This window comes from Microcebus murinus, chromosome 11 (genome assembly GCF_040939455.1).
Source record: "Microcebus murinus isolate Inina chromosome 11, M.murinus_Inina_mat1.0, whole genome shotgun sequence".
Classification (NCBI taxonomy): Eukaryota; Metazoa; Chordata; class Mammalia; order Primates; family Cheirogaleidae; genus Microcebus; species Microcebus murinus.
Genome location: NC_134114.1, coordinates 6,959,886 through 6,973,554, shown reverse-complemented (window position 1 = coordinate 6,973,554; position 13,669 = coordinate 6,959,886). Strand labels below are relative to the sequence as shown.

At 46.5% G+C, this 13,669-nt stretch overlaps 1 protein-coding gene across 1 annotated transcript in view; it reads left to right on the top strand.

Annotated features, from left to right (window-relative positions):
• The window catches only part of SEMA5A (semaphorin 5A), a 453,573-nt gene continuing 439,904 nt past the window's right edge, over positions 1-13,669 (top strand). Inside the window, exon 1 of the mRNA XM_012791124.2 lies at positions 1-481. The gene's annotated coding sequence lies outside the window, so the exon portion shown is untranslated. The remainder of the gene's footprint in view (positions 482-13,669) is intronic.

The following is a 13,669-nucleotide window of genomic DNA, read 5'->3' as shown; positions in this document are numbered from 1 at the left end:
GCCGGGAAGGCGGCGCCGGCGGCGGCTGCTCTCGCTGCGCCAGCTCCTGCGCGCTGCCCTCCCGCAGCGGGTGGGCTCCGCAGCCCCAGGCCGGCCGCGGCCCTCCATCTCCCCTCTGGGGAGGTGCGGCCGGGCCTGTGGGGCTCATCTCGGGGCGCTCCTCTCTCTCACTCGCGGTTCCCAGCGTAGCTAGCTTCAGCACCCAACTTTGCCACCTAGCCTGTCGCCCCTGTGGGCGCGAGCCTACCCACCCATCCCCCGGCCGCGCGCCCGGGAACTGTGCGCCTGGCAGCGGAGCCAACACCCGCATCTATCCCGGAGCGCAGCAAGTAGGGGGCGGCTCTGGGGAAGTGGCAGAGGGTGACAGCGGCTGCTGCCTCGACTTCCCTAGCCAGCCGCTGAAGAGGACCCTCGGACCTTCGGAGCCACTTCGGCCCCCAGCCCCTGGATGACTGGCACGAGGGAGCGCGCCCAGCACCTGGTGAGCGACCCCCTGCCCAGTCCGTGTGTGGCCCTGACTGGAACCCCTAACCCCGCTGCGCGGCTGGCTGGGACCCGGGGACAGCAGAGGTCAGCCGGTGGGTGGTGTCCACGTTGGGTAGGGCAGGTCAGCAGGCACCTGGGCGGGGACTGCGCGTCCGGGATTAGGACCACCATCAGTGCGGGGGCGCTCACAGTTGAGCTAGTGCACGGGTTGGAAGTTTGTGTCCCCGCCTTTGCCAAGGTCTGAGCATGCAGAGGTAAGGAGCTGGAGTGTCGCGGTGGGCGAGAAGGGACCCCTGCTCAACACCTCGGCAAGGTGCGCAGGGGAGGTCTGTGCGCGCACCCCGCGCGCGTCCAGGCTTGCGTTGTCAGGAGCCAGGGGGCCCCGCGGCTCGGGCTTGGCGCTCCGGGAGCCGCCACCTCGCAGCCCCGCAGGCTTGGGCAGGTTTTGCTGCTCTCGTTGCAGGGGAACCGAGGCAGTGGGACTCGGGCTCAACTCCGCCAAGCGCTTTGATGAACGAAGGAGACTAGGGCGGGGGATGCAGAGGCCTGGGGAACCGCCTGCCAGGTGGGCTGCGGCCAGGCGAGCCCCTTTCCGCTGGCTTCTCTCCACTGCTTCACGGATTTCGCATACCCTGGCGCACGGTTTCGGGGCTGGAGGCAGATCGGGCCCCAGAGGAAACTCTTTCTCCCAAGATGTGCGGGGGAACAGTCGTGGAGGAGTGATCCCCACCCGCCCCCGATCGCTCCTCGCGGCCCCGGGTCCTCGGCCTAGCTCGATCAGATCCCGATTCCCGGGGCTTTGGCGGGAAGCGCGCTCACCTCCTGGCCCTTTCCTCGCTTTGTACCTGGGTACAGCTGCTGGAGTTGGGATTTAACTTTCCTGCGCCTGCGGCGTCCCGGGGATCCCCGGCAGGGGGCGCTGAGAGCGAGCGCTCGGAGAGGCTGAGAGGATGCTACAGGCAGTTGCACCGTCCTGGTTGAGTGGGTGGAGGGTCCGAGCCAAGGAGCAGCAGGACCAGGCAGATCTTGCAGCGATTTCATAGCGGGGACGGGGATGGAAGAGCTGATCTGTTGACCGCAGAGAGCTGGCCGACTTGTTAGAAGAACGGACAGGGAAGGTGGTGGTTGCCAGACATAAGTCCCTAGCTAGAGGTCCCTTCCAGAGACAAATGTTTCAGTGCAAACTCTTCCTGTCTGAGCATCTGTCATCTCTTTGTAACTATTGCATTTACCCAGAAAGAGGCCGAAATTGAGTGAAGATGATCTGAATTATGTTTAACGCTGTTCTGCGTTTTTGGGAGCACGTTAGTGAAAACACCAGGAGTTACAAAGGGTTGTCACAGCTTATTTTTAAGAAAGGCAGTTCTATGTCACAGCTTAACCAGAAGAGCTCTGTCATGATGGCTGAGTTTGGAAACAGCAGATATGTTATTAATTATAGAGGTAATTTTTTTCTTTTGTAAGGAGACAGAAAGATAAAACCAGACTTTAATACAAAAGATTTTTCAATACCTAATTTGGATTGCTAAACTCTTGTTAATTAATGCCGGTTTCATTATGTAGGAGAGGGTAAAGTTTATCATGCGTGCACTATTTTGAGTGACCAGTTCACAACTTCAGTTAAAGCAAACAATACCTTAAGTTATGTATAAGTGAAGTAACTTTTCTTGTCTTTGCTTGTGTTTATATCAAAAGAAATATGGATTCTCCCCCCCCAAAAAATTTCTTTTTCTATGTTTGTTTTACATGAAAAACCAGTCCTAAATGTAATGCTTTGGTTCACTTGAAACACAACATTTTTTCCCTTAAGCTTCTTTCTTGTAAAAACTTTGGCAATGGCAGCTCATTCATGATGTTGCATGCAGTCACACTAAGAATTCCTATACTCATCGAACTGTGGGGTTGATGAACTGGCACCTACTTTAACATGCTTTTAGCCAATAAGTACTTCTCTTAATAGGGAGAAGATGGATGATGCTAATCGTTTTGTGCCTTTTAAGAATTGCACTAACTTATTTGGTTGTTTTAATGGCAAACAGCTGCGAGATCCCCCGCTGAGCTCAAAGGCTTTGGTCTCCTGGGTGGTAAAGCTCCTCTCTGTCCAAAGGAAGTTTTTGAGATGTTCAGAATTGGGTAAAAATAAACCTGTGTTCTTCACTGCCGTTTCCCTTTAAAATGATGTCTTCACCATGTCTGGAGAGAAAGAAACATAGAGACTTATAACACAGAGGCTGTTAAAACTTGTTGGCCACAGGACCAAAATGAACATATGCACACTCATACAAATTTTGTGTAAAGGTTTACAGGATTATGGGCCTTCTGAAGTCCCATCCATTTCATCCAGTAAGAAATTTTGCTCCAGAATCACTTTAGCTGCTTGCTGGGAGACAAATATTAAACCCAACAAAACCTTTCTCTGTTCTGCATGCTATTTGCTCAAAATAACAAATGCCAGCTCCTTGGGGACTATGTCAGATGCTTCTGATGTTAGTGAGAGCTGCCTATCTGAATCATTATATAGTTTTAATTAACTTGGTGATTTTTAAAGAGTCTCCAATGTCCTTTATTTTAGTCATAAAGTCATCGAAATAGAGACTTCACTTCTGATACACATACAAGAAAATGGGGGGAGGGGAGGTGAAGACGTTTGCTCCAAGTCCAGCCAAAAGTATAAAGGCATTCCATTATGTAGACAAGTGATCATGAACTCTGGAGTTACCTAAGATCAGAAACTAATCCCGAGGAACAGATTTGAATTACATATGAGATGGTGTGCAAGATAGAACAAATTAATTAGTTTATAATATATCCCAGTCGAGGAATCCATTTTGTAGTAGGATATCTACAGCTATTTAAGAAAAGCAGCCCTATATCCTACATTAAATCATCTCTAATTCTAAAATTATACCAAACTTTGTATTTAAAAATGCTTCTGAAATTGTTGCTATAGTTACCCAGACAAATTGCTTAGGGCGTAATTATAATACCAAGGTGACAAATTTTTATGTTTAGCATTAACTAATGTTTAAAATGTAAATTTATGGTGTCTGATAAATTGAGTTATCACAAAGTACAAAGTGTGTAGTGTGAAACCTTGTACATTTCTGCCCACCTGCATGTACTGGCAAAGTTTTATAGAGAAAGTTAACTGTTTTCTTGAATCCGAAAATGTGTGTAAGTTCTTCAAGTTGCTTATGCTGTCTTGAGTACTGTTGTTGACAAGAGACATTTTCACATATGTTCGCAGAAACCTTTTTAAATCGAGAGGCAGCAGTTTGGTTGAAAATGACTGTTTTTGTTATTCTGCTGCTCTGCAGAAGTGATCTACTGTAGATAGGGGGCAATCTGCTGTTTCTAATCCCTGCACGGATTGGGCGCAGGTTGGGGATAAATTCAGCAGGTGAGGAGTGGCTCCTGCTTGGCAAAGATAACACTGGTACTGCTTATCCAGATACATAAAATCAATTTCTGATATCAAGAAAAGAAGAAAAAACAAAATTAAAGTAAGCTAGAAGCGACATAAACTTTTCATTTTCAATGCAAACTTGCTTTGATTCAGAATTTAAGCCAAACAGAACACAGTGGTTGAAAACTTGATCCAAGAGAAGGCAGTGGATGTTAAGTAATTTATTTTAACATACTGGTATTGACACTATTAATCTTTGGCACCTGAAAGATTCTAGAGCTAAGGAACCTGGCTCTCCCTTTCACAGAGTATTTTGAAGCCAGGCAGTTTCAAAGACAAGTCACATTTCGCCTTGTGCATGACATTTGAAATAGGATTAACGCAACACTGGGCTCAAGAAAACAGAAAATTTTCCCAGAGAAATTGCTGTTGTCTTCTTTTTTCTTCTCTTTCTTTTTTTGTCCAAGATTAATGGTTGTTTGACAAGAGCAAAGACAAGCACACTTTATTTCCCTTTCCTAAGTTTTAAAATGCTCTGGCATAGTAAGGCCAGTTGCATTTGGAAAAAGTAGAATCATTCCATTTTTTTTTAACTTTTCCCCCCTCATGTATCAGAATTGGTTTCCTGATTAACACTGAAAAAAAAAAAAAACTATGATAAAAGAGAATGATATTTTTTAGAGGATGAATTTCTTTTATTTTTGGAAGGTCATGAACCTGCTAATCTTTTACCTTCCCATCTTTAATTCATTATTTGTCACTGTATTTCAGGGAAATTGGCTAACCCAGAATTCATGTAGAGTGATGAGGGAGTATACGCTATAACAATTTTACTTTATGTTGCATTTTTATGCACATTTGAGAGTAAATCACACGACTGCAATAGGTAATTCAATTACAGATATGTATGATAAATAACCAGGAGGAGGATGCTATCAGAAGCCAGTGCTATTGGAGAAATAACACTGTATTTGCTGAGATGTGAAATTAAATAAGTTATAGGCGAGTGACAATCAGGATTGCACAAGGACAGATTGTTCACAGAAAATAGAGCCTCTTTCAGTCAGTTCAGATTTACCCAGTATTTGGCAACGCTGTGTGATGGACCCACGGAAATAAAAGCAGAGTCAAAGAAAGTAATTAAGAAAAAATTTGCTAAGCAGTTTCCTGTGATTTGTTTGCAAAATCATAAAACTGAAACTTCTATTCTTCTGAATCACAGGAGAGATGCATTCCTCACAAACTGACTCCAAATATAATTCCACACAAAGAGCTTCTCTTTCTGTTAAAAAAAAAACTCCAAACCCCTCAACACCCCGGTGTGATGGCTCAGGCTGGTAATCCTAGCACTATGGGAGGCTGAGGCAGGAGGATAGCTTGAGGCCATGAGCTTGAGACCAGCCTGGGCAACATAGTAAGACCCAATCTCTACAAAAAATAAAAAAAACATTAGCCAGGTTTAGTGGTGTGTGGCTGTAGTCCCAGCTACTTGGGAGACTGAGGCAGGAGGATGGCTTGAGCCCAGGAGTCTGAAGCTACAGTGAGCTATGATGATATCACTGTACTCTAGCCTGGGCAACAGCAGCACAATTAAAAATTGAAAAAGTATGGAAACAACCCAAGAGCCCATCAATACATGAGTGGATTAATCAAATGTGGTATATGTATACCATGGAGTACTACTCAGCCACAGAAAACAATGGTGATCTAGCACCTCTTGTACTATCCTAGATAGAGCTGGAGCCCATTCTACTAAGTGAAGTATCATAAGAATGGAAAAACAACCACCAACGTGTACTCACCATCAAATTGGTTTTAACTGATCAACACTTAAGTGCACATATAGTAGTAATATTCATTGGGTTGTTGGGCAGGTGGGGGGGAGGAGGGGATGGGCATATACACACCTAACGGGTGTGGCGTGCACCGTCTGGGGGATGGACACGCTTGAAGCTCTGACTCGGGTGGGGCAAAGGCAACATACGTAACCTAAACATATGTATCCCTGTAATATACTGAAATAAAAAAAGAATAAAAGAAACCTACAACAGAAACCAGAAAAATTATAGATGCGACACATCTCAGAGAGGGCTCTCAAAGCTGTTCTGAGCCAGCTACCAAGGATGCAGCTGCCCTCCCGCCTGTCCTCCTCAGTCTCACTGTAAGAAGAGAACACGTCAGGGGTTGGGGACATTTACGCTCGGGCACCCTGTCACCAAATGGATTTTAGAATCAAAACTGGCTTCCGTGACTCCTTTTATAGGACTGAGAGATTTAGATTTGCCGTAAAACTTTACTGATTGTGAGGCCGAGAACATTGTTTGTAACTGGTGGCATAAGACAAAAACAATAGTGCTGGATGTTAAGTTTCCTTTGTCCAGCAGATAGTATAATTAAGCCATTGTTCATGCTGGTTGACATATGAATATAAACTGAATGGGGATTTGCCTCTAAGACATCTGTCATTTAAATGTCTGTGGGTTCTAGCTGTGGATTTGACATTAGGAAGAAAGAGTTCTAGGAAAGCTGGGTGGGATAATTATCAAAACCATGGTCTGGTAGAGACGCTTGCCTGATTGGGCAGGGCAGTGGAGGAGCCTTGACTTAGCACTCACTGGCAATGGAGGGGTGTGGAGGGGACGCCGCGCCTACTGTGCTGGGCAGATGTCAGCAGTGGTGATCGGCAGGTCCATGGCCAGAGAAGCTGGCAGCTGCAGATGGGTGGAGCGCTTGACAGGGGCCATAAGTCAGATAGACCCTCCACGAGGACCCTGCACGGAGTGGCTGGACTGTCCACGTGGGCTTGAGTAGGGACAACGCCAGGGGTGGGTCAGAATCCCACATCCGCGTTGGGTCTGTGGCTCCTTCAACAGCCAAGTCCTCAAGGTGAGGGAAAGGGGAGGTGAAGACGGCAAGCGAGGTGGCCTTCTCTGCAGCAACAGCCAGGTGTGTGGTCATCATGGGGTGGCCTCAGGAAGGACTAGGCAAGACACAGAACTAGGGAGCGTGTGGAGAGCTGGCTGAGGGAGGAAGACAGAGACCCATGGATTTGGGTGCAGTGACACAACCAAGCGAGTGTGACTAGCTGCCTGCCGAGTGGGGGTCCGCAGCTTGTCGCGTGTGTGTTGGGCACGTTCAGGATGGGTCTGCAGGCCCGGCACCTGCAGTTGGGATGGAATCGCTTCCGCCGGGGGAAGGATGTGCGTCTGAGGTTGGGAAATAGAGTGGTGTGTGATCACGGCTCGGGACTAGACTTCACCACTGCCACTGTCCCTCCTTCCGGCTACAGCCCCACCCACCTCCCTGCCAACCCCCTTTGCACGTCCTCTCCTTCTGCTTGGAATGCTTTCCAACTGCTTTTCCAGGAAGCTTGCTGCATTCAGGTCTTGCTGCCTTGAGGTCTCTGCTCAAGTGCCCTCTCTTCAGAGAGGCGTCTCCAAATAGCACTCATTAAAATAGCGGTCCCCCTTCTCTCTCCCCTAGATGCCTCTTTTTCTCTCCACCGCATTTTGCATGACCCTCAGCAGTGTATTTATTTCTTAAAGTCTTTCACCCACAGAGAATGTAAGTGTAGGAGACAGATGAGACTGTTTTGTCCATAGCTCCAGTGGGGTCTAGAACAGTGCCTGGCACACACAAGGCTCCCAGGCCATATTGGATGAGTAAATAAGTGCCCTACATATTGTGTCTATAGGACACATACAACAGAGTATCCTAGATAAAGGACTGTGACTTAAACAAGACTTTTCGGGGGCTGACCATGGACACTAAACACTATCTGTTTTATTTGGAGAAAAATGTTTCACGTACCGCCAAACTAGTTTATTAGCAGTCTTGAAATACAAATATCTTTGTTAGCTGGGGAGGAGGGGGCTGTGTGTTTCCTGTATCCTAAGACAGGGCTATTTGCACAGTAAGTAGGTGCTTGGAAAATGATTTGATGACCTTGCTTGACTTGGAAATTAGCATAAATGCACTTTATGTTTACAGATTATTCTAATCCAAAAATTCAAAGTCTGAAATGTTCCAAAATCTGAGACTTTTTGAGTGCTGCCACTCAAAGGATATGCTCACGTATATGATGCAGATAGTCCAAAATTCAAAAAGTCCTAAATCTGAACCACTCCTCATCCCAAGCATTTTGGATAAGGTATGCTCAACCTGTATTAAAGAATAGTAAAGTTAAAATTCAGGGATGTTCTTCACTTACTTAAAACAGCACCCTCTCTACACACACAGATTCCAAGGAACATATTGTATCTGTATTACATATTTTCACACGTTACGGAAATTTCAGACATTCTAGGATTTTAGAAATATGGCAGGCTTTCTTATTTTATTTCTGCGATCAGGCTCATAAGCCTTGACACTTAGCTGGATTTATAGATTTAATAAGCAGGAACAGAAGAATGGATAAACAAAATGTGGGATATCAGTACAACGGGCTACTGTTCAGCAATAAAATGAGTGAACTCTTGGTATATGCTGTAATATGTGTGAACCTCAAAACATTATGCTAAGTGAAAGAAGCCAGTCACAAAAGACCGAGCGATTCCATTTATAGAAATGTCCAGAAAAGGCAAACCCATGAAGTCGGCAGGCAGATTAGTGGTTGCCTGGGGCTAGCAGTTCGAACTGGAAGGGACTGCAAATGGGCAGGCTGGGTCTTTTCGGGGTGATGAAAATGGTCCAAAACTGGATTGTGGAGATTGTTGTGCAACTCTGTAAATGTACTAAAAATTGTTGAATTGTATATTTACAATGAGTAGATTTTAAGGTATGCAATTTATACCTCAATAAAGCTATTGAAGAAAAAAGAAAATCCTGGACATAATCTCTAAAATTAGAATAAATTAGGCTGCCAGTGGCCTAAACACACATCCTGCTGCGTTTACTGGGAAATGCATTCTGTTTCCATGATTCTCACAAAGTCCAGTGCCAGGGCCACGGGATGCCGGGCTGAGCAGCGTTTTCTTTGATGCTAAGGCACTTTCTTCCTGGGAAGTAAATCTCAGCTGTAATCTCTGTTATGAAAACAAGCAATCTCAGGTTGTTTCCGGATGAGCCCACATAACCAGATGAAATCAGTCAGTTAAACCAATCAGCCAGCCTCGCTGCTAAATGTCTGGTGCACCCCAATTCCAGGCATTTGCTGGAGCTTGCTTTTCTGCTGGTGTTATTGTTTCCTTGGCGTTGCTCAGGGGGAGCATCTTTGACAACACAGAATCCAGTGGTCTCATTAGAGCTGCGGGGTCTGGAACTCCCAGAGTGTGGCTGTGCTCAACAAATGAGGCTGCTTCCCTTTGATGGGGGCAAGTTCACAATGCCTGCTCCTGTGTCCTCGCTCCGTTTCCCAGCCGGGCGTTCGCTTCAGCTGGTGAGGCAGGTAACTTCTAACAGCCAGACCCGGTGGCGGGATGCAGATTTGTAAACGCCTGGAGCCTGAGTACTTAAAGGTGAGCGTGCTTTTTTTTCCCTCTTAGAGAGAGAAGAGTCGCAAGAGTTGCTTCTAGCTTTTTCTGTTCTGCTTTGGCACGCTTTGCAGTGAAAGTGAAAAGCTGCAAATAGGTTATGGGGAGAGATACATACGCATTGTCTGTAATTTCCTTGCTCTTCGACTGTCGTCTCTGGGTGGAAGCGAGTGTCTTTAGCTTTCCCCTCTTGTTTATTGCCACTTCCATCTGTTTGGTGTGTTAAAACCCTCTCCGCCTCCTGCCACGGGGCTTCCTCAGCTCTCTCGTGGGCACTTTGCTTTCCCCTCACCAGTTGGTTTCCACATGGTGGCTTTCCGTGGGCGTGTTTACTTTGGCACAGGTGGTTCCTGCTCCAGATACGCCCGGCATGGCTTTTGGGGTCTGGCCGAGGCTGGCTAGCCTTTGGAGCTCCTGGGCATCTCTCCGTTAGGGATAGAATGTTTTTATCCAGCCCTGTGGTGCTTCAGGCAAGCATTTTCGGTCCTTGCAGTTAGTGTATGCAAAATTGAGATGGAAGGTTCTAGTCCTAGTGCAGTCGCGTCACTGACCGCTTGCCAGGGCCAGTTCTGATTAGCTTCTTCTGAGTTTGCCTCCTCCCAAACACACAGCCTAGCCTAGAAGCAAATTAAGAGTAACGTTTATAAAATGACCGTGTTTTTCTGTGACCAATCCCAAGTCCTTACTCACCCTTAGTGAATGGTAATAGGAGGGTGCATTCATATTTCCATCTGTTTATGGGATGGCGAAGGAGTGAGTGACATTTTTATCTTTGATACTGCTTTTGATGGTTTCAGTTGATCAATAAAATACCGTTTAGGTAAAGTACTTTCTTATGGTTTTTATGGTTTTGTTTTCTTTCGTCTCCAATGAGCTACTGTTCTCCACGTTTCGAGGTTAACCAGATAGGCATTCTGTTAAACAGATTGGTTACATGATTACGGAAATTTCTGTGTTGGCAGGACACATATTTAGTTTTGAAGCAGAAAGAATAGGAAAGCACTGCAATTTTCTCTTGTTTTAAAGCATATTTGAGAGTAATCCTAGGTTTGTGTTGATTCTGATAGCCTGGGTTGATCATAATTAAAGCAACTCGCAGCGTTGTGTGCAGAATTATGAGAAGACATCATCATAAGTGGGAAAATGTATAAGACCAGTACTTTTGATGATTTCAACTTTTTAAAATAACCATTTACTTTTCTGAAAAGCATCCAAATGTTAGCATCGAATATTGATTTTTGGACACTCTAAGATGCATAGGACGTTAACTTTATTCTGCAGGCTGGAACTTAGGGAAGGGCCCTGAATGTTCACTGCATAGCCTAGGCAGGTGAATACATTTGGTTGCTTGCATCTGTGGGTACCTTCTTTTGTCCTGTCATTGTTCTGAAGTTTAAAACCAAAATATCTTCGCCAATGTGTCAGTGAAGAAAAACCTTATTAAAATTTGAGCTATAAATTAAAGGTAGACATCTTATTTATTTGTTTAATGTTTCTAGGCTCTAAATATAAAAGAAAAACTATGTTTTGCAGAGCAGGCATCCAATGCCCAGATACTGAACCTTTGCCCAAGGCAAGTGACCAGACTTCCAAGCTGGAAAGGAAAGTTCTGGACAGCAGTTTCCTGTCCTTTAGATAGGGCTGCCTCCAAGTACCCTTCAATGACTGTTTCCCCTCTCTGTCACAGGTATTCTCTGTCTTCCCTCTCCTTATCATTGTCCTCCTCTTGTTAATTTCTCTGCTACCCAGCAGAATTTTAATTATTATGCTCCTTTTTTACCATAAAGTTTGGAACCAAACCATGCTACCCCCCACCCCATGTAAATGGTGCTTGCCCGGTTTTGTGCCTTGTGTGTGACATTGTCTGGCATCTTTAGCATCTGGCTCCTTTGCTATGGGGTCCAGGGGCTGCTTCTGACATGGCAGGGAGCAGTAGGAACACATTCCGTGGCTCCTGGTCTTGTTCCTGGGCTGCTTCGCATTGGCTCACATCCACCAGCCCTCATCGGGGTCAGTTATGAGAACGACAGGAATGGGATGACCATGCAGGTGCACCCTGACTTCTGAGTCACATGCAATGGAGCTGGGTAAAACCTGCATCTGCTCATCTCCTCGGGTAACCGGGTAGCTCTTCGCTTGCTGCAGGGCAATAGGAACTCCCTCCTGTTCCTTCTTCAGCCCTGCTTCCTGGTGGAAAAGATCTGAGGCCTTAGGGCTTCCCAGGCCCTGCCTCCTCTCCACCTTTGAAACACCCTCACTTCTTTTGGCCCTGCTGGGCAGGCGGGAAGAGCTGATCCCAGGTGGTTGAGTTGAAAGTATTCCCACTCTACCTATCCACCCCTATTTTTTTTTTTTAAATGCATATCTTAAACCAGCATTTTTCTAAAGCTTTCTACACCTAAGAATGCCACTCTGAATGTAAATTGTGCAGCGGTCACGGGGGTGGCTTGGGCGGTCGGGGAGGTGGGGCGCCGTACAGAGAGCGCTGTGCAAGTCCAGGCGATGCATTTTGGCTGGCGCAGCTTTCTAAGCAGACTCTGAAGTCAGGCCTGGAGCCAAATTTACTTTCTGTCTGCCAGAAGTGATGGAATGCCTAGGGTCTATCACCAGCTTGTGAAGAGAAATCATTCAGGAAACTGCAAGCTGGCAAGAAAGAATCGGAAAGATTCATTCACTTGAAAGCTTATGCCTGCAAATGTTACTTAACTTTGAACAGCTTCTCCAGGCCTACCTGCTGAGTTCCATCTCCTGGAGGTTTGTCCTGGTATGGAGCAGAGCTGGTACGGTCCACAGCGGGCATCTCACCGCTGGGCTGAGAGGCGGGAACAAGCAGCACAAGGGCCTTCTGAAAACCCAGGTCTCACTCAGCCCTCACCCAGGTATCCATGTGATCAGGTCACTTTCTAGAACTTCCTGGAGTAAATGTAAATGCTTGGACTTTATTTCTTGAAGCTACAAACAGGACAAGTCGGGACAACAGTCACTTTTCGCTGTGGTCATGCACCCTGTCCATTAAAATACCTGGAAGACATTTTTAAAGGAGCTTCTATTGATGAGTTAGTTGTTTATTGAGGTCGGCTCGTAGAAATGAATGCTTTGAACTTGGACCACAGCTAGAGGGAAGATCGACTTGCCCAACATGGGGAAGAAAACACAGAAAGTCACACACCCTAAGTTTTTGATGGGTGAGAAGGGTATTTCCCAATGTCTACGGGGTATTTGAAAGGAATCGTTTTCCTCGTATGTAGAAATTAATTATAAGAGAAAACCACACACCCCAGATTCAAAGGCTGTTCTGAGGTTTTATTCCATTTGTTTGTTTTGTTTGGTGGAGGGGAGCAGGAGAGGCTTGGGCGGGCGTCTGAGAGAGAAGACCTGCTAAACATCCCTCATTTGATCTTTGCGACTCTGAGCGCTTCATCATCTTTAGGAAAATCCCAGTTTTTCTCCTGGTGGCTAGTCACTTTGTTCTTTTCTCTCAGGAGGGAAAAGAATCATCGCGACCTCTCAGGCCACTGCGTGTGGATGAGAGGAGAACCTCAGTAAGGTGCGGGTCCTTTTCTATCATTCTCCAAAGTGTCACTCTGCACACCACGGAGATCTCTCCTCACTCAGCTCACCCGGCTCCCTGCCCGGGTGAACTAGAAGGGTCCTTCCCTCATGCTAAGTCCACGCTGGCTTTTTCTGTCTTCCCGCTGCTTCCGAGATGGCTTATGATCTCCTGAACAGCCAGGAAGCATGACAGTCCAATCTGGCAGGGGGACACAGAAGGACGGGAATACCAGGCGACCTGGCCCTCAGAGTGGGCTCCTACATGGCCCGTAAGTCCCGGCCACACGTTCACTCCCGGTGATCTGTTACCAAGAGTCCCTTTAATTAGGGGTGGTGGCACACGAACTTTAATGTGGTTTTGGGTTTGTTGCTAAGTGCGTTTCAATAGGCTTTCACTATTTTGTTTTTTAATTAAAAGTGTAAGTTCTCTGAAGACCTGGCTTTTGGGCCTGAACTTCCTGCCTCCAGGTTGTTGGAGATGGCCCCGTGAGGGGAGAACAAGGCTGGCTTCCTGGCCCTGGCATCTTCGGAGCCTGACAAAGGGCGCAATTAGTGACTTGCTCCTGGTGGGGATGCATGTGGGATGCCCTCAGGGCCAAGTGGCCTTTTGTGGATTCTTCTTTAATTGCACTTTGAGGGAACATAGAGTTGGCTACGGGGTTTAATTAAGCCTGCAGGGCTGAACCATGAAAACAAATCAAAAGCATGTTAGGGAAGGCTGCTTTCTTGAAAGTTTATAGGATTGCTCGGTTTG